The sequence below is a fragment of the Hypanus sabinus genome, chromosome 17 (assembly GCF_030144855.1).
Source record: "Hypanus sabinus isolate sHypSab1 chromosome 17, sHypSab1.hap1, whole genome shotgun sequence".
In the NCBI taxonomy this organism is placed as follows: domain Eukaryota; kingdom Metazoa; phylum Chordata; class Chondrichthyes; order Myliobatiformes; family Dasyatidae; genus Hypanus; species Hypanus sabinus.
In genome coordinates this window covers 2,889,729-2,912,464 of record NC_082722.1, presented here as the reverse complement: position 1 = coordinate 2,912,464, position 22,736 = coordinate 2,889,729, and the positions used below count along the sequence as shown (strand labels likewise).

The following is a 22,736-nucleotide window of genomic DNA, read 5'->3' as shown; positions in this document are numbered from 1 at the left end:
TATGGGCTGAATACAGACTCACAGGGGTGTTGGGGGAATATCGACTCACAGGGGTATGGGGGGAATACAGACTAACAGGGTTAAGGGGGAATACAGACTCACATGGGTACGAGGGGAATACAGACACAGAGGGGTACGAGGGGAATACAGACTCAGAGGGGTGTTGGGAGTAGACAGACTCACTGGGGTACGGGGGAATCCAGACCCACAGGGGTATGAGGGGAATACAGACTCACTGTGGTATGGGGGGAATACAGACTCACAGTGGTATGGGGAGAATACAGACTCACAGGGGTACAGGGGGAATACAGACCCACAGGGGTATGGGGGGAATACAGACTCACAGATGTGTGGAGGGGAATACAGACCCACAGGGGTATGGGGAGAATCCAGACCCACTGGGGTATGGGGGGAATACAGACTCACAGCGTTAAGGGGGAATACAGACTCACAGGGGTACGAGGGGAATACCGACTCACAGGGGTATGGGGGGAATACAGACTAACAGGTTTAAGGGGGAATACAGACACAGGGGTTGGAGGGGAATACAGACTCACAGGGGTATGGGGGAATTCAGACTCACAGGGGTACGGGGAGAATACAGACTCACAAGGGTATGGGGTAATACAGACTCACAGCGGTACGGGGGTATACAGACTCACAGGGGTGTGGGGGGAATACAGACTCACAGGGTTAAGGGGGAATACAGACTCACAGGGGTACGAGGGGAATACCGACTCACAGGGGTATGGGGGGAATACAGACAAACAGGTTTAAGGGGGAATACAGACACAGGGGTTCGAGGGGAATACAGACTCACAGGGGTATGGGGGAATTCACACTCACAGGGGTACAGGGAGAATACAGACTCACAAGGCTATGGGGTAATACAGACTCACAGCGGTACGGGGGTATACAGACTCCCAGGGGTACGGTAAGAATACATACTGACAGGGGTACAGGGGGAATACAGACTCACAGGGGTACGAGGGGAATACCGACTCACAGGGGTAGGGGGGGAATACAGACTCACAGCGTTAAGGGGGAATACAGGCTCACAGGGGTACGAGGGGAATACCGACTCACAGGGGTATGGGGGGAATTAATACAGACCCACAGGGGTATGGGGAGAATACAGACTAACAGGTTTAAGGGGGAATACAGACACAGGGGTTCGAGGGGAATACAGACTCACAGGGGTATGGGGGAATTCAGACTCACAGGGGTACGGGGAGAATACAGACTCAAAAGGGTATGGGGTAATACAGACTCACAGGGGTACGGGCGTATACAGACTCACAGGGGTGTGGGGGGAATACAGACTCACAGGGGTATGGGGGAATTCAGACTCACAGGGGTACGGGGGGAATACAGACTCACAGGTGTAGGGGGGAATACAGACTCACAGGGGTGTTGGGGGAATACTGAATCACAGGGGTACGGGGAGAATACAGACTCACAGGGGTATGGGCTGAATACAGACTCTCAGGGTTGTGGGGGGAATACAGACTCACAGGGGTGCGGAGAGAATACAGAATCTCGGGGGTACGGGGAGAATACAGACTGACAGGGGTATGGGGGGAATACAGACACAGTGGTGTGGGGGAATACAGATTTGCAGGGGTACGGGGAGAATACAGACTGACAGGGGTACGGGGGAATACATACTCACAGAGGTATGGGGGGAATACAGACTCACAGGGGTACGGGGTAGTACAGACTAACAGGGTTAAGGGGAATACGGACTCACAGGGGTACAGGGGAATACTGACTCACAGGGGTAAAGGGGAATACGGACTCACAGGGGTACGGGGGGAATACAGACTAACTGGTGTACGGGGGGAATACAGACTCACTGGGGTATGGGGAGAATGCAGACTCTCAGGGGTGTGGGGGGAATACAGACTCACAGGGATACGGTGGGTTACAGACTCACAGGGATACGGTGGGTTACAGACTCACAGCTGTTTGGGGATAATACAGACTCACTGGGGTGTGGGGGGAATACAGACTCACAGGGGTAAGGGGGGATACAGACTCACAGTGGTACGGGTAGAATACAGACTCACAGGGGTACGGGGGAATACATACTCACAGGGGTATGGGGGGAATACAGACTCACAGGGGTAAGGAGGGATACAGACTCACAGTGGTACGGGGAGAATACAGACTCACAGGGGTACGGGGGAATACATACTCACAGAGGTATGGGGGGAATACAGACTCACAGGGGTACGGGGTAATACAGACTAACAGGGTTAAGGGGGAATACAGACTCACAGGGGTACAGGGGAATACTGACTCACAGGGGTAAAGGGGAATACGGACTCACAGGGGTATGGGGGGAATACAGACTCACAGGGGTATGGGGTAATACAGACTCACAGGGGTGTTGGGGGAATATCGACTCACAGTGGTATGGGGGGAATACAGACTAACAGGGTTAAGGTGGAATACAGACTCACAGGGGTACGAGGGGAATACAGACTCACATGGGTACGAGGGGAATACAGACTCAGAGGGGTGTTGGGAGTAGACAGACTCACAGGGGTACGGGGGAATACAGACTGACAGGGGTACCGGGGGATTTCAGACTCACAGGGGTACGGGGGGAATACAGACTCACAGGTGTAGGGGGCAATACAGACTCACAGGGGTGTTGGGGGAATACAGACTCACAGGGGTACGGGGAGAATACAGACTCACAGGGGTATGGGCTGAATACAGACTCTCAGGGTTGTGGGGTGAATACAGACTCACAGGGGTACGGAGAGAATACAGAATCTCGGGGGTACGGGGAGAATACAGACTGACAGGGGTATGGGGGGAATACAGACACAGTGGTGTGGGGGAATACAGATTCGCAGGGGTACGGGGTAATACAGACTAACAGGGTTAAGGGGGAATACAGACTCACAGGGGTACAGGGGAATACTGACTCACAGGGGTAAAGGGGAATACGGACTCACAGGGGTACGGGGGGAATACAGACTCACTGGTGTACGGGGGGAATACAGACTCACTGGGGTACGGGGAGAATGCAGACTCTCAGGGGTGTGGGGGGAATACAGACTCACAGGGGTAAGGGGGGATACAGACTCCCAGGGGTACGGTAAGAATACAGACTCACAGGGGTAAGGGGGGATACAGACTCACAGGGGTGTGGGGGGAATACAGACTCACAGGGGTAAGGTGGGATACAGACTCACAGGGGTATGGGGGGAATACAGACTCACAGGGGTAAGGGGGGATACAGACTCACAGTGGTACGGGTAGAATACAGACTCAGAGGGGTACGGGGGAATACATACTCACAGGGGTACGGGGGGAATACAGACTCACAGGGATACGGTGGGTTACAGACACAGGTGTTTGGGGATAATACAGACTCACTGGGGTGTGGGGGGAATACAGACTCACAGGGGTAAGTGGGGATATAGACTCACAGGGGTGTGGGGGGAATACAGACTCACAGGGGTAAGGTGGGATACAGACTCACAGGGGTATGGGGGGAATACAGACTCACAGGGGTGAGGGGGGATACAGACTCACAGTGGTACGGGTAGAATACAGACTCACAGGGGTATGGGGGAATACATACTCACAGGGGTATGGGGGGAATACAGACTCACAGGGGTAAGGGGGGATACAGACTCACAGTGGTACGGGGAGAATACAGACTCACAGGGGTACGGGGGAATACATACTCACAGAGGTATGGGGGGAATACAGACTCACAGGGGTACGGGGTAATACAGACTAACAGGGTTAAGGGGGAATACAGACTTACAGGGGTACAGGGGAATACTGACTCACAGGGGTAAAGGGGAATACGGACTCACAGGAGTATGGGGGGAATACAGACTCACAGGGGTATGGGGTAATACAGACTCACAGTGGTACGGGGGGAATATAGACTAACAGGGTTAAGGGGGAATACAGACTCACAGTGGTACGGGGGGAATACAGACTCACAGGGGTATGGGCTGAATACAGACTCACAGGGGTGTTGGGGGAATATCGACTCACAGGGGTATGGGGGGAATACAGACTAACAGGGTTAAGGGGGAATTCAGACTCACAGGGGTACGAGGGGAATACAGACTCAGAGGGGTGTTGGGAGTAGACAGACTCACAGGGGTACGGGGGAATACAGACTGACAGGGGTACCGGGGGATTATAGACCCACAGGGGTATGGGGGGAATACAGACTCACAGGGTTAAGGGGAAATACAGACTCACAGGGGTACGAGGGGAATACCGACTCACAGGGGTAGGGGGGGAATACAGACTCACAGGGTTAAGGGGGAATACAGGCTCACAGGAGTACGAGGGGAATACCGACTCACAGGGGTATGGGGGGAATACAGACTAACAGGTTTAAGGGGGAATACAGACACAGGGGTTCGAGGGGAATACAGACTCACAGGGGTATGGGGGAATTCAGACTCACAGGGGTACGGGGAGAATACAGACTCACAAGGGTATGGGATAATACAGACTCACAGCGGTACGGGGGTATACAGACTCACAGGGGTGTGGGGGGAATACAGACTCACAGGGGTATGGAGGAATTCAGACTCACAGGGGTACGGGGGGAATACAGACTCACAGGTGTAGGGGGCAATACAGACTCACAGGGGTGTTGGGGGAATACAGACTCACAGGGGTATGGGGGGAATACAGACTCAGAGGGGTATGGGCTGAATACAGACTCACAGGGGTGTTGGGGGAATACAGACTGACAGGGGTACGGGGAGAATACAGACTCACAGGGGTATGGGCTGAATACAGACTCTCAGGGTTGTGGGGGGAATACAGACTCACAGGGGTACGGAGAGAATACAGACTCACAGGGGTATGGGCTGAATACAGACTCTCAGGGTTGTGGGGGGAATACAGACTCACTGGGGTACGGAGAGAATACAGAATCTCGGGGGTACGGGGAGAATACAGACTGACAGGGGTATGGGGGGAATACAGACACAGTGGTGTGGGGGAATACAGATTCGCAGGGGTACGGGGAGAATACAGACTGACAGGGGTACGGGGGAATACATACTCACAGAGGTATGGGGGGAATACAGACTCACAGCGGTACGGGGTAATACAGACTAACAGGGTTAAGGGGGAATACAGACTCACAGGGGAACAGGGGAATACTGACTCACAGGGGTAAAGGGGAATACGGACTCACAGGGGTACGGGGGGAATACAGACTCACTGGTGTACGGGGGGAATACAGACTCACTGGGGTACGGGGAGAATGCAGACTCTCAGGGGTGTGGGGGGAATACAGACTCACAGGGGTAAGGGGGGATACAGACTCCCAGGGGTACGGTAAGAATACAGACTCACAGGGGTAAGGGGGGATACAGACTCACAGGGGTGTGGGGGGAATACAGACTCACAGGGGTAAGGTGGGATACAGACTCACAGGGGTATGGGGGGAATACAGACTCACAGGGGTAAGGGGGGATACAGACTCACAGTGGTACGGGTAGAATACAGACTCACAGGGGTACGGGGGAATACATACTCACAGAGGTATGGGGGGAATACAGACTCACTGGGGTAAGGGGGGATACAGACTCACAGTGGTACGGGGAGAATACAGACTCACAGGGGTACGGGGGAATACATACTCACAGAGGTATGGGGGGAATACAGACTCACAGGGGTACGGGGTAATACAGACTAACAGGGTTAAGGGGGAATACAGACTCACAGGGGTACAGGGGAATACTGACTCACAGGGGTAAAGGGGAATACGGACTCACAGGGGTATGGGGGGAATACAGACTCACAGGGGTATGGGGTAATACAGACTCACAGTGGTACGGGGGGAATATAGACTAACAGGGTTAAGGTGGAATACAGACTTACAGTGGTACGGGGGGAATACAGACTCACAGGGGTATGGGCTGAATACAGACTCACAGGGGTGTTGGGGGAATATCGACTCACAGGGGTATGGGGGGAATACAGACTAACAGGGTTAAGGGGGAATACAGACTCACAGGGGTACGAGGGGAATACAGACTCACATGGGTACGAGGGGAATACAGACTCAGAGGGGTGTTGGGAGTAGACAGACTCACAGGGGTACGGGGGAATACAGACTGACAGGGGTACCGGGGGATTACAGACTCACTGGGGTATGGGGGGGAGTACAGAATCACAGGGGTGTTGGGGGAATACAGACTCACAGGGGTACGGGGAGAATACAGACTGACAGGGGTATGGGGGGAATACAGACACAGTGGTGTGGGGGAATACAGATTCGCAGGGGTACGGGGAGAATACAGACTGACAGGGGTACGGGGGAATACATACTCACAGAGGTATGGGGGGAATACAGACTCACAGCGGTACGGGGTAATACAGACTAACAGGGTTAAGGGGGAATACAGACTCACAGGGGTACAGGGGAATACTGACTCACAGGGGTAAAGGGGAATATGGACTCACAGGGGTACGGGGGGAATACAGACTCACTGGTGTACGGGGGGAATACAGACTCACTGGGGTACGGGGAGAATGCAGACTCTCAGGGGTGTGGGGGGAATACAGACTCACAGGGGTAAGGGGGGATACAGACTCACAGGGGTGTGGGGGGAATTCAGACTCACAGGGGTACGGGGGGAATACAGACTCCCAGGGGTACGGTAAGAATACAGACTCACAGGGGTAAGGGGGGATACAGACTCACAGGGGTGTGGGGGGAATTCAGACTCACAGGGGTAAGGTGGGATACAGACTCACAGGGGTATGGGGGGAATACAGACTCACAGGGGTAAGGGGGGATACAGACTCACAGTGGTATGGGTAGAATACAGACTCACAGGGGTACGGGGGAATACATACTCACAGGGGTATGGGGGGAATACAGACTCACAGGGGTAAGGGGGGATACAGACTCACAGTGGTACGGGGAGAATACAGACTCACAGGGGTACGGGGGAATACATACTCACAGAGGTATGGGGGGAATACAGACTCACAGGGGTACGGGGTAATACAGACTAACAGGGTTAAGGGGGAATACAGACTCACAGGGGTACAGGGGAATACTGACTCACAGGGGTAAAGGGGAATACGGACTCACAGGGGTATGGGGGGAATACAGACTCACAGGGGTATGGGGTAATACAGACTCACAGTGGTACGGGGGGAATATAGACTAACAGGGTTAAGGGGGAATACAGACTCACAGTGGTACGGGGGGAATACAGACTCACAGGGGTATGGGCTGAATACAGACTCACAGGGGTGTTGGGGGAATATCGACTCACAGGGGTATGGGGGGAATACAGACTAACAGGGTTAAGGGGGAATACAGACTCACAGGGGTACGAGGGGAATACAGACTCACATGGGTACGAGGGGAATACAGACTCAGAGGGGTGTTGGGAGTAGACAGACTCACAGGGGTACGGGGGAATACAGACTGACAGGGGTACCGGGGGATTACAGACTCACTGGGGTATGGGGTGGAGTACAGAATCACAGGGGTGTGGGTGGGAATACAGACCCACAGGTGTACGGGGAGAATCCAGACCCACAGGGGTATGGGGGGAATACAAACTCACAGGGGTACGGGGAGAATCCAGACCCACAGGGGTATGAGGGGAATACAGACTCACTGGGGTATGGGGGGAATACAGACTCACAGTGGTATGGGGAGAATACAGACTCACAGGGGTACAGGGGGAATACAGACCCACAGGGTTATGGGGGGAATACAGACTCACAGGGGTGTGGGGGGAATACAGACTCACAGTGGTATGGGGAGAATACAGACTCACAGGGGTACAGGGGGAATACAGACCCACAGGGTTATGGGGGGAATACAGACTCACAGATGTGTGGAGGGGAATACAGACCCACAGGGGTATGGGGAGAATCCAGACCCACAGGGGTATGGGGGTAATACAGACTCACAGGGTTAAGGGGGAATACAGACTCACAGGGGTACGAGGGGAATACCGACTCACCGGGGTATGGGGGGAATACAGACTAACAGGTTTAAGGGGGAAAACAGACACAGGGTTTCGAGGGGAATACAGACTCACAGGGGTACGGGGAGAATACAGACTCACAAGGGTATCTGGTAATACAGACTCACAGCGGTACGGGGGTATACAGACTCACAGGGGTACGAGGGGAATACCGACCCACAGGGGTATGGGGGGAATACAGACTAACAGGTTTAAGGGGGAATACAGTCACAGGGGTTCGAGGGGAATACAGACTCACAGCGGTACGGGGGTATACAGACTCACAGGTGTGTGGGGGGAATACAGACTCACAGGGGTATGGAGGAATTCAGACTCACAGGGGTATGGGGGGAATACAGACTAACAGGTTTAAGGGGGAATACAGACACAGGGGTACAGGGGGAATACAGCCTCACAGGGGTGTGGGGGGAATACAGACTCACAGGGGTATGGGCTGAATACAGACTCTCAGGGGTGTGGGGGGAATACAGACTCACAGGGGTATGGGGGGAATACAGACTAACAGGTTTAAGGGGGAATACAGACACAGGGGTACAGGGGGAATACAGACTCACAGGGGTGTGGGGGGAATACAGACTCACAGGGGTATGGGCTGAATACAGACTCTCAGGGGTGTGGGGGGAATACAGACTCACTGGGGTACGGGGGAAATACAGACGCACAGGGGTACAGGGGGAATACAGACTCACAGGGGTATGGGGGAATACAAACTCACAGGGGTACGGGGAGAATCCAGACCCACAGGGGTATGAGGGGAATACAGACTCACTGGGGTATGGGGGGAATACAGACTCACTGGGGTACGGGGGGAATACAGACTCACATGGGTGGGGGGGAATACAGACTCACAGGGTTAAGGGGGAATACAGGCACACAGGGGTACGAGGGGAATACCGACTCACAGGGGTATGGGGGGAATACAGACCAGCAGGTTTAAGGGGGAATACAGACACAGGGGTTCGAGGGGAATACAGACTCACAGGGGTATGGGGGAATTCAGACTCACAGGGGTACGGGGAGAATACAGACTCACAAGGGTATGGGGTAATACAGACTCACAGCGGTACGGGGGTATACAGATTCACAGGGGTGTGGGGGGAATACAGACTCACAGGGGTATGGGGGAATTCAGACTCACAGGGGTACGGGGGGAATACAGACTCACAGGTGTAGGGGGGAATACAGACTCACAGGGGTGTTGGGGGAATACAGACTCACAGGGGTACGGGGAGAATACAGACTCACAGGGGTGTGGGGGGAATACAGACTCACAGGGGTACGTGGGGAATACAGACTCACAGGGGCATGGGCTGAATACAGACTCTCAGGGTTGTGGGGGGAATACAGACTCACAGGGGTACGGAGAGAATACAGAATCTCGGGGGTACGGGGAGAATACAGACTGACAGGGGTATGGGGGGAATACAGACACAGTGGTGTGGGGGAATACAGATTCGCAGGGGTACGGGGAGAATACAGACTGACAGGGGTACGGGGTAACACAGACTAACAGGGTTAAGGGGGAATACAGACTCACAGGGGTATAGGGGAATACTGACCCACAGGGGTAAAGGGGAATACGGACTCACAGGGGTACGGGGGGAATACAGACTCACTGGTGTACGGGGGGAATACAGACTCACTGGGGTACGGGGAGAATGCAGACTCTCAGGGGTGTGGGGGGAATACAGACTCACAGGGGTAAGGGGGGATACAGACTCCCAGGGATACGGTGGGTTACAGACTCACAGGTGTTTGGGGATAATACAGACTCACTGGGGTGTGGGGGGAATACAGACTCACTGGGGTATGTGGGGATACAGACTCACAGGGGTGTGGGGGGAATACAGACTCACAGGGGTAAGTGGGGATACAGACTCACAGGGGTGTGGGGGGAATACAGACTCACAGGGGTAAGGTGGGATACAGACTCACAGGGGTATGGGGGGAATACAGACCCACAGGGGTAAGGGGGGATACAGACTCACAGGGGTACGGCGGAATACATATTCACAGTGGTATGGGGGGAATACAGACTCACAGGGGTACGGGGTAATACAGACTAACAGGGTTAAGGGGGAATACAGACTCACAGGGGTACAGGGGAATACTGACTCACAGGGGTAAAGGGGAATACGGACTCACAGGGGTATGGGGGGAATACAGACTCACAGGGGTATGGGGTAATACAGACTCACAGTGGTACGGGGGGAATATAGACTAACAGGGTTAAGGGGGAATACAGACTCACAGTGGTACGGGGGGAATACAGACTCACAGGGGTATGGGCTGAATACAGACTCACAGGGGTGTTGGGGGAATATCGACTCACAGGGGTATGGGGGGAATACAAACTAACAGGGTTAAGGGGGGATACAGACTCACAGGGGTGTGGGGGGAATACAGACTCACAGGGGTAAGGTGGGATACAGACTCACAAGGGTATGGGGGGAATACAAACTCACAGGTGAAAGGGAGAATACAGTCTCACAGGGGTACCGGGGGAATACATACTCACAGTGGTATGGGGGGAATACAGACTCACAGGGGTACGGGGTAATACAGACTAACAGGGTTAAGGGGGAATGTAGACTCACAGGGGTACGAGGGGAATACAGACTCACAGGGGTACGGGGAAAATACAGACACAGGGGTACGGGGGAATACATACTCACAGGGGTATGGGGGTAATACAGACTCACAGTGGTACGGGGGGAATATAGACTAACAGGGTTAAGGGGGAATACAGACTCACAGTGGTACGGGGGGAATACAGACTCACAGGGGTATGGGCTGAATACAGACTCACAGGGGTGTTGGGGGATTATCGACTCACAGGGGTATGGGGGGAATACAGACTAACAGGGTTAAGGGGGATACAGACTCACAGGGGTACGAGGGGAATACAGACTCACATGGGTACGAGGGGAATACAGACTCACAGGGGTGTTGGGAGTATACAGACTCACAGGGGTACGGGGGAATACAGACTGACAGGGGTACCGGGGGATTACAGACTCACTGGGGTATGGGGGGGAATACAGAATCACAGGGGTGTGGGGGGGAATACAAACTCACAGGGGTACGGGGAGGATCCAGACCCACAGGGGTATGAGGGGAATACAGACTCACTGGGGTATGGGGGGAATACAGACTCACAGATGTGTGGAGGGGAATACAGACCCACAGGGGTATGGGGAGAATCCAGACCCACTGGGGTATGGGGGGAATACAGACTCACAGCGTTAAGGGGGAATACAGACTCACAGGGGTACGAGGGGAATACCGACTCACAGGGGTATGGGGGGAATACAGACTAACAGGTTTAAGGGGGAATACAGACACAGGGGTTGGAGGGGAATACAGACTCACAGGGGTATGGGGGAATTCAGACTCACAGGGGTACGGGGAGAATACAGACTCACAAGGGTATGGGGTAATACAGACTCACAGCGGTACGGGGGTATACAGACTCACAGGGGTGTGGGGGGAATACAGACTCACAGGGGTATGGGGGAATTCAGACTCACAGGGGTACGGGGGGAATACAGACTCACAGGTGTAGGGGGGAATACAGACTCACAGGGGTGTTGGGGGAATACAGACTCACAGGGGTACGGGGAGAATACAGACTCACAGGGGTATGGGCTGAATACAGACTCTCAGGGTTGTGGGGGGAATACAGACTCACAGGGGTACGGAGAGAATACAGAATCTCGGGGGTACCGGGAGAATACAGACTGACAGAGGTATGGGGGGAATACAGACACAGTGGTGTGGGGGAATACAGATTCGCAGGGGTACGGGGAGAATACAGACTGACAGGGGTATGGGGGGAATACAGACTGACAGGGGTGTGGGGGGAATACAGACTCACAGGGGTATGGGGTAATACAGACTCACAGCGGTACGGGGGGAATACAGACTCACAGGGGTACGGGGGGAATACAGACTCACAGGGGTATGGCGGGAATACAGACTCACAGGGGTACGGGGTAATACAGACTAACAGGGTTAAGGGGGAATACAGACTCACAGGGGTACAGGGGAATACTGACTCACAGGGGTAAAGGGGGAATACAGACTCACAGTGGTACGGGGGGAATACAGACTCACAGGGGTATGGGCTGAATACAGACTCACAGGGGTGTTGGGGGAATATCGACTCACAGGGGTATGGGGGGAATACAAACTAACAGGGTTAAGGGGGGATACAGAGGCACAGGGGTGTGGGGGGATTACAGACTCACAGGGGTAAGGTGGGATACAGACTCACAAGGGTATGGGGGGAATACAAACTCACAGGTGAAAGGGAGAATACAGTCTCACAGGGGTACCGGGGAATACAGACTCACAGGGGTATGGGCTGAATACAGACTCACAGGGGTGTTGGGGGAATATCGACTCACAGGGGTATGGGGGGAATACAGACTAACAGGGTTAAGGGGGATACAGACTCACAGGGGTACGAGGGGAATACAGACTCACATGGGTACGAGGGGAATACAGACTCACAGGGGTGTTGGGAGTATACAGACTCACAGGGGTACGGGGGAATACAGACTGACAGGGGTACCGGGGGAATGTAGACTCACAGGGGTACGAGGGGAATACAGACTCACAGGGGTACGGGGAGAATACAGACACAGGCGTACGGGGGAATACATACTCACAGGGGTATGGGGGTAATACAGACTCACAGTGCTACGGGGGGAATATAGACTAACAGGGTTAAGGGGGAATACAGACTCACAGTGGTACGGGGGGATTACAGACTCACAGGGGTATGGGCTGAATACAGACTCACAGGGGTGTTGGGGGAATATCGACTCACAGGGGTATGGGGGGAATACAGACTAACAGGGTTAAGGGGGATACAGACTCACAGGGGTACGAGGGGAATACAGACTCACAGGGGTACGAGTGGAATACAGACTCACAGGGGTGTTGGGAGTATACAGACTCACAGGGGTACGGGGGAATACAGACTGACAGGGGTACCGGGGGATTACAGACTCACTGGGGTATGGGGGGTAATACAGAATCACAGGGGTGTGGGGGGGAATACAGACCCACAGGTGTACGGGGAGAATCCAGACCCACAGGGGTATGGGGGGAATACAAACTCACAGGGGTACGGGGAGAATCCAGACCCACAGGGGTATGAGGGGAATACAGACTCACTGGGGTATGGGGGGAATACAGACTCACAGATGTGTGGAGGGGAATACAGACCCACAGGGGTATGGGGAGAATCCAGACCCACTGGGGTATGGGGGGATTACAGACTCACAGGGGTATGGGGGGAATACAGACTCACAGGGTTAAGGGGGAATACAGACTCACAGGGGTACGAGGGGAATACCGACTCACAGGGGTATGGGGGGAATACAGACTAACAGGTTTAAGGGGGAATACAGACACAGGGGTTCGAGGGGAATACAGACTCACAGGGGTATGGGGGAATTCAGACTCACAGGGGTACGGGGAGAATACAGACTCACAAGGGTATGGGGTAATACAGACTCACAGCGGTACGGGGGTATACAGACTCACAGGGGTGTGGGGGGAATACAGACTCACAGGGGTATGGGGGAATTCAGACTCACAGGGGTACGGGGGGAATACAGACTCACAGGTGTAGGGGGGAATACAGACTCACAGGGGTGTTGGGGGAATACAGACTCACAGGGGTATGGGCTGAATACAGACTCTCAGGGTTGTGGGGGGAATACAGACTCACAGGGGTATGGGCTGAATACAAACTCTCAGGGTTGTGGGGGGAATACAGACTCACAGGGGTACGGAGAGAATACAGAATCTCGGGGGTACGGGGAGAATACAGACTGACAGGGGTACAGGGGGAATACAGACACAGTGGTGTGGGGGAATACAGATTCGCAGGGGTACGGGGAGAATACAGACTGACAGGGGTATGGGGGGAATACAGACTGACAGGGGTGTGGGGGGAATACAGACTCACAGGGGTATGGGGTAATACAGACTCACAGCGGTACGGGGGGAATACAGACTCACAGGGGTACGGGGGGAATACAGACTCACAGGGGTATGGCGGGAATACAGACTCACAGGGGTACGGGGGGAATACAGACTCACAGGGGTGTGGGGGGAATACAGACTCACAGGGGCATGGGGGGAATACAGACTCACAGGGGCTTGGGGGGAGTACAGACTCACAGGGGTGTGTGGAGAATACAGACTCACAGGGGTACGGGGGGAATACAGGCTCACAGGGGTACTGGAGGAATACAGACTCACAGGGCTACAGGGGAATACAGACTCACAGGGGTGTTGGGGGGAATACAGACTCACAGGTGTCTGGGGTGAATACAGACTCACAGGGGTACGGGTTGAATACAGACTCACAGGGGTACGGGTTGAATACAGACTCACAGGGTGACGGGGGGAATACAGACTCACAGGGGTACGGGGTGGAATAGAGACTCACAGTGGTGTGGGAAGAATACAGGCTCACAGGGGTACGGGGGGAATTCAGAATCACAGTGGCGTCAGGGGAATACAGACTCACCGGTGCACGGGGGGAATACAGACGCACAGGGGTGTTGGGGGGAATACAGACTCACAGGTGTCTGGGGTGAATACAGACTCACAGGGGTACGGGTTGAATACAGACTCACAGGGGTACGGGTTGAATACAGACTCACAGGGGTGTGGGGGGAATACAGACTCACAGGGGTATGGGGAGAATGCAGACTCACAGGGGTACGGTGAGTATACAGACTGACAGGGGTACAGGGGGAAATACAGACTCACAGGAGTGTGGGGAGAATACAGACTCACAGGGGTACGGGTTAAATACAGACTCACAGGGGTGTGGGGGGAATACAGACTCACAGGGGGTATGGGGAGAATGCAGACTCACAGGGGTACGGTGAGTATACAGACTGACGGGTACAGGGGGAATACAGACTCACAGTGGTACGGGGAGAATGCAGACTCACAGGGGTACGGGGAGAATACAGACTCACAGGGGTATGGGCAGAATACAGACTCACAGGGGTGTGGGGGGAATACAGACTCACAGGGGTACGAGGGGAATACCGACTCACAGGGGTATTGGGGGAATACAGACTAACAGGGTTAAGGGGGAATACAGACTCACATGGGTACCAGGGGGAATACAGACTCACAGGGGTTTTGGGAGTAGACAGACTGACAGGGGTACCGGGGGATTACAGACTCACTGGGGTATGGGGGGGAATATAGACTCACAGGGGTGTGGGGGGGGAATACAGACCCACAGGTGTACGGGGAGAATCCAGACCCACAGGGGTATGGGGGGAATACAGACTCACAGGGGTATGGGGGGGAATACAGACTCACAAGGGTATGGGGTAATACAGACTCACAGCGGTACGGGGGTATACAGACTCACTGGGGTGTGGGGGGGAATACAGACTCACAGGGGTATGGGGGAATTCAGACTCACAGGGGTACGGGGGGAATACAGACTCACAGGTGTAGGGGGGAATACAGACTCACAGGGGTGTTGGGGGAATACAGACTCACAGGGGTACGGGGAGAATACAGACTGACAGGGGTAATGGGGGGAATACAGACACAGTGGTGTGGGGGGAATACAGATTCGCAGGGGTACGGGGAGAATACAGACTGACAGGGGTATGGGGGGAATACAGACTGACAGGGGTGTGGGGGGGAATACAGACTCACAGCGGTACGGGGGGAATACAGACTCACAGGGGTACGGGGGGGAATACAGACTCACAGGGGTATGTGGGGGAATACAGACTCACAGGGGTACGGGGGGAATACAGACTCACAGTGGTACGGGGGGAATACAGACTCACAGGGGTATGGGGGTAATACAGACTAACAGGGGCTTGGGGGGAATACAGACTCACAGGGGTGTGTGGTGAATACAGACTCACAGGGGTGTGGGGGGGAATTCTGACTCACTGGGCTACAGGGGAATACTGACTCACAGGGGTATGGGGGTATACAGACTCGCTGGGGTGTTGGGCGTATACAGACTCACAGGGGTACAGGGGAATACTGACTCACAGGGTGACGGGGGGAATACAGACTCACAGGGGTTACGGGGTGGAATAGAGACTCACAGTGGTGTGGGAAGAATACAGGCTCACAGGGGTACGGGGGGAATTCAGACTCACAGTGGCGTCAGGGGAATACAGACTCACCGGTGCACGGGGGGAATACAGACGCACAGGGGTGTTGGGGGGGAATACAGACTCACAGGTGTCTGGGGGTGAATACAGACTCACAGGGGTACGGGGGGAATACAGACTCACAGGGGTGTGGGGGGAATACAGACTCACAGGGGTACGGTGAGAAAACAGACTGACAGTGGTACGGTGGGGGAATACAGACTCACAGGGGTGTTGGGGGGAATACAGACTCACAGGGGTGTTGTGGGAATACAGACTCACAGGTGCAATCACAGACTCACAGGGGTACGGGGGGAATTCAGACTCACAGTGGCGTCAGGGGAATACAGACTCACCGGTGCACGGGGGGAATACAGACGCACAGGGTTGTTGGGGGGAATACAGACTCACAGGTGTCTGGGGTGAATACAGACTCACAGGGGTACGGGTTGAATACAGACTCACAGGGGGTACGGTGTCTGGGGTGAGAATACAGACTCACAGGGGTACGGGGCTATACAGACTCACAGGGGTGTGGGGGGAATACAGACTCACAGGGGTACGGTGTCTGGGGTGAATACAGACTCACAGAGGTACGGGGGGAATACAGACTCACAGGGGTGTGGGTTGAATACAGACTCACAGGGGTGTGGGGGGAATACAGACTCACAGGGGTATGGGGAGAATGCAGACTCACAGGTGTACGGTGAGTATACAGACTGACAGGGGTACAGGGGGAAAACAGACTCACAGGGGTACGGGGGGAATACAGACTCACAGGGGTGTGGGGAGAATACAGACTCACAGGGGGTATGGGCTGAATACAGACTCACAGGGGGTGTGGGGGGAATACAGACTCACAGGGGTACGAGGGGAATACCGACTCACAGGGGTATGGGGGGAATACAGACTAACAGGGTTAAGGGGGAATACAGACTCACATGGGTACGAGGGGAATACAGACTCACAGGGGTGTTGGGAGTATACAGACTCACAGGGGTACGGGGGAATACAGACTGACAGGGGTACCGGGGGAATGTAGACTCACAGGGGTACGAGGGGAATACAGACTCACAGGGGTACTGGGAGAATACAGACACAGGGGTACGGGGGAATACATACTCACAGGGGTATGGGGGTAATACAGACTCACAGTGCTACGGGGGGAATATAGACTAACAGGGTTAAGGGGGAATACAGACTCACAGTGGTACGGGGGGAATACAGACTCACAGGGGTATGGGCTGAATACAGACTCACAGGGGTGTTGGGGGAATATCGACTCCCAGGGGTATGTGGGGGAATACAGACTCACAGGGGTACGGGGGGAATACAGACTCACAGGGGTATGGCGGGAATACAGACTCACAGGGGTACGGGGGGAATACAGACTCACAGGGGTGTGGGGGGGAATACAGACTCACAGGGGCATGGGGGGGAATACAGACTCACAGGGGCTTGGGGGGAATACAGACTCACAGGGGTGTGTGGAGAATACAGACTCACAGGGGGTACGGGGGGGAATACAGGCTCACAGGGGTACTGGAGGAATACAGACTCACAGGGCTACAGGGGAATACAGACTCACAGGGGTGTTGGGGGGAATACAGACTCACAGGTGTCTGGGGTGAATACAGACTCACAGGGGTACGGAGTTGAATACAGACTCACAGGGGTACGGGTTGAATACAGACTCACAGGGTGACGGGGGGAATACAGACTCACAGGGGTACGGGGTGGAATAGAGACTCACAGTGGTGTGGGAAGAATACAGGCTCACAGGGGTACGGGGGGAATTCAGAATCACAGTGGCGTCAGGGGAATACAGACTCACCGGGTGCACGGGGGGAATACAGACGCACAGGGGTGTTGGGGGGAATACAGACTCACAGGTGTCTGGGGTGAATACAGACTCACAGGGGTACGGGTTGAATACAGACTCACAGGGGTACGGTTTGAATACAGACTCACAGGGGTGTGGGGGGAATACAGACTCACAGGGGTATGGGGAGAATGCAGACTCACAGGGGGTACGGTGAGTATACAGACTGACGGGTACAGGGGGAATACAGACTCACAGTGGTACGGGGAGAATGCAGACTCACAGGGGTACGGGGAGAATACAGACTCACAGGGGTATGGGCTGAATACAGACTCACAGGGGTGTGGGGGGGAATACAGACTCACAGGGGTACGAGGGGGAATACCGATTCACAGGGGTATGGGGGGAATACAGACTAACAGGGTTAAGGGGGAATACAGACTCACATGGGTACCAGGGGAATACAGACTCACAGGGGTTTTGGGAGTAGACAGACTGACAGGGGTACCGGGGGGATTACAGACTCACTGGGGTATGGGGGGGAATATAGACTCACAGGGGTGTGGGGGGGAATACAGACCCACAGGTGTACGGGGAGAATCCAGACCCACAGGGGTATGGGGGGAATACAGACTCACAGGGGTATGGGGGGAATACAGACTCACAAGGGTATGGGGTAATACAGACTCACAGCGGTACGGGGGTATACAGACTCACTGGGGTGTGGGGGGAATACAGACTCACAGGGGTATGGGGGAATTCAGACTCACAGGGGTACGGGGGGAATACAGACTCACAGGTGTAGGGGGGAATACAGACTCACAGGGGTGTTGGGGGAATACAGACTCACAGGGGTACGGGGAGAATACAGACTGACAGGGGTATGGGGGGAATACAGACACAGTGGTGTGGGGGAATACAGATTCGCAGGGGTACGGGGAGAATACAGACTGACAGGGGTATGGGGGGAATACAGACTGACAGGGGTGTGGGGGGAATACAGACTCACAGCGGTACGGGGGGAATACAGACTCACAGGGGTACGGGGGGAATACAGACTCACAGGGGGTATGGGGGGAATACAGACTCACAGGGGTACGGGGGGGAATACAGACTCACAGTGGTACGGGGGGAATACAGACTCACAGGGGTATGGGGGGTAATACAGACTAACAGGGGCTTGGGGGGAATACAGACTCACAGGGGTGTGTGGTGAATACAGACTCACAGGGGTGTGGGGGGAATTCTGACTCACTGGGCTACAGGGGAATACTGACTCACAGGGGTATGGGGGTATACAGACTCGCTGGGGTGTTGGGCGTATACAGACTCACAGGGGTACAGGGGGAATACAGACTCACAGGGTGACGGGGGGAATACAGACTCACAGGGGTACGGGGTGGAATAGAGACTCACAGTGGTGTGGGAAGAATACAGGCTCACAGGGGTACGGGGGGAATTCAGACTCACAGTGGCGTCAGGGGAATACAGACTCACCGGTGCACGGGGGGAATACAGACGCACAGGGGTGTTGGGGGGAATACAGACTCACAGGTGTCTGGGGTGAATACAGACTCACAGGGGTACGGGGGGAATACAGACTCACAGGGGTGTGGGGGGAATACAGACTCACAGGGGTACGGTGAGAATACAGACTGACAGTGGTACGTTGGGGAATACAGACTCACAGGGGTGTTGGGGGAATACAGACTCACAGGGGTGTGTTGTGGGGAATACAGACTCACAGGTGCAATCACAGACTCACAGGGGTACGGGGGGAATTCAGACTCACAGTGGCGTCAGGGGAATACAGACTCACCGGTGCACGGGGGGAATACAGACGCACAGGGTTGTTGGGGGGAATACAGACTCACAGGTGTCTGGGGTGAATACAGACTCACAGGGGTACGGGTTGAATACAGACTCACAGGGGTACGGGTGTCTGGGGTGAATACAGACTCACAGGGGGTACGGGGGTATACAGACTCACAGGGGTGTGGGGGGAATACAGACTCACAGGGGGTACGGTGTCTGGGGTGAATACAGACTCACAGGGGTACGGGGGGAATACAGACTCACAGGGGTGTGGGTTGAATACAGACTCACAGGGGTGTGGGGGGAATACAGACTCACAGGGGTATGGGGAGAATGCAGACTCACAGGTGTACGGTGAGTATACAGACTGACAGGGGTACAGGGGGAAAACAGACTCACAGGGGTACGGGCGGAATACAGACTCACAGGGGGTGTGGGGAGAATACAGACTCACAGGGGTATGGGCTGAATACAGACTCACAGGGGTGTGGGGGGAATACAGACTCACAGGGGGTACGAGGGGAATACCGACTCACAGGGGTATGGGGGGAATACAGACTAACAGGGTTAAGGGGGAATACAGACTCACATGGGTACGAGGGGAATACAGACTCACAGGGGTGTTGGGAGTATACAGACTCACAGGGGTACGGGGGAATACAGACTGACAGGGGTACCGGGGGAATGTAGACTCACAGGGGTACGAGGGGAATACAGACTCACAGGGGTACTGGGAGAATACAGACACAGGGGTACGGGGGAATACATACTCACAGGGGTATGGGGGTAATACAGACTCACAGTGCTACGGGGGGAATATAGACTAACAGGGTTAAGGGGGAATACAGACTCACAGTGGTACGGGGGGAATACAGACTCACAGGGGTATGGGCTGAATACAGACTCACAGGGGTGTTGGGGGAATATCGACTCACAGGGGTATGGGGGGAATACAGACTAACAGGGTTAAGGGGGATACAGACTCACAGGGGGTACGAGGGGAATACAGACTCACAGGGGTACGAGGGGAATACAGACTCACAGGGGTGTTGGGAGTATACAGACTCACAGGGGTACGGGGAATACAGACTGACAGGGGTACCGGGGGGATTACAGACTCACTGGGGTATGGGGGGTAATACAGAATCACAGGGGTGTGGGGGGGAATACAGACCCACAGGTGTACGGGGAGAATCCAGACCCACAGGGGTATGGGGGGAATACAAACTCACAGGGGTACGGGGAGAATCCAGACCCACAGGGGTATGAGGGGAATACAGACTCACTGGGGTATGGGGGGAATACAGACTCACAGATGTGTGGAGGGGAATACAGACCCACAGGGGCATGGGGAGAATCCAGACCCACTGGGGTATGGGGGGATTACAGACTCACAGGGGTATGGGGGGGAATACAGACTCACAGGGTTAAGGGGGAATACAGACTCACAGGGGTACGAGGGGAATACCGACTCACAGGGGTATGGGGGGAATACAGACTAACAGGTTTAAGGGGGAATACAGACACAGGGGTTCGAGGGGGAATACAGACTCACAGGGGTATGGGGGAATTCAGACTCACAGGGGTACGGGGAGAATACAGACTCACAAGGGTATGGGGTAATACAGACTCACAGCGGTACGGGGGTATACAGACTCACAGGGGTGTGGGGGGAATACAGACTCACAGGGGTATGGGGGAATTCAGACTCACAGGGGTACGGGGGGGAATACAGACTCACAGGTGTAGGGGGGGAATACAGACTCACAGGGGTGTTGGGGGAATACAGACTCACAGGGGGTATGGGCTGAATACAGACTCTCAGGGTTGTGGGGGGAATACAGACTCACAGGGGTATGGGCTGAATACAGACTCTCAGGGTTGTGGGGGGAATACAGACTCACAGGGGTACGGAGAGAATACAGAATCTCAGGGGTACGGGGAGAATACAGACTGACAGGGGTACAGGGGGAATACTGACACAGTGGTGTGGGGGGAATACAGATTCGCAGGGGTACGGGGAGAATACAGACTGACAGGGGTATGGGGGGGAATACAGACTGACAGGGGGTGTGGGGGGAATACAGACTCACAGGGGTATGGGGTAATACAGTCTCACAGCGGTACGGGGGGGAATACAGACTCACAGGGGTACGGGGGGAATACAGACTCACAGGGGTATGGCGGGAATACAGACTCACAGGGGTACGGGGGGAATACAGACTCACAGGGGTGTGGGGGGGAATACAGACTCACAGGGGCATGGGGGGAATACAGACTCATAGGGGCTTGGGGGGAATACAGACTCACAGGGGTGTGTGGAGAATACAGACTCACAGGGGTACGGGGGGAATACAGGCTCACAGGGGTACTGGAGGAATACAGACTCACAGGGCTACAGGGGAATACAGACTCACAGGGGTGTTGGGGGGAATTACAGACTCACAGGTGTCTGGGGTGAATACAGACTCACAGGGGTACTGGTTGAATACAGACTCACAGGGGTACGGGTTGAATACAGACTCACAGGGTGACGGGGGGGAATACAGACTCACAGGGGTACGGGGTGGAATAGAGACTCACAGTGGTGTGGGAAGAATACAGGCTCACAGGGGTACGGGGGGAATTCAGACTCACAGTGGCGTCAGGGGAATACAGACTCACCGGTGCACGGGGGGAATACAGACGCACAGGGGTGTTGGGGGGAATACAGACTCACAGGTGTCTGGGGTGAATACAGACTCACAGGGGTACGGGTTGAATACAGACTCACAGGGGTACGGGTTGAATACAGACTCACAGGGGTGTGGGGGGGAATACAGACTCACAGGGGTATGGGGAGAATGCAGACTCACAGGGGTACGGTGAGTATACAGACTGACAGGGGTACAGGGGGAATACAGACTCACA

General features: G+C 54.7%; 1 protein-coding gene across 1 annotated transcript in view; it reads left to right on the top strand.

The window, feature by feature from the left end:
- necab2 (N-terminal EF-hand calcium binding protein 2) overlaps positions 1–22,736 on the top strand; it is a 426,101-nt gene that overhangs the window by 234,625 nt on the left and 168,740 nt on the right.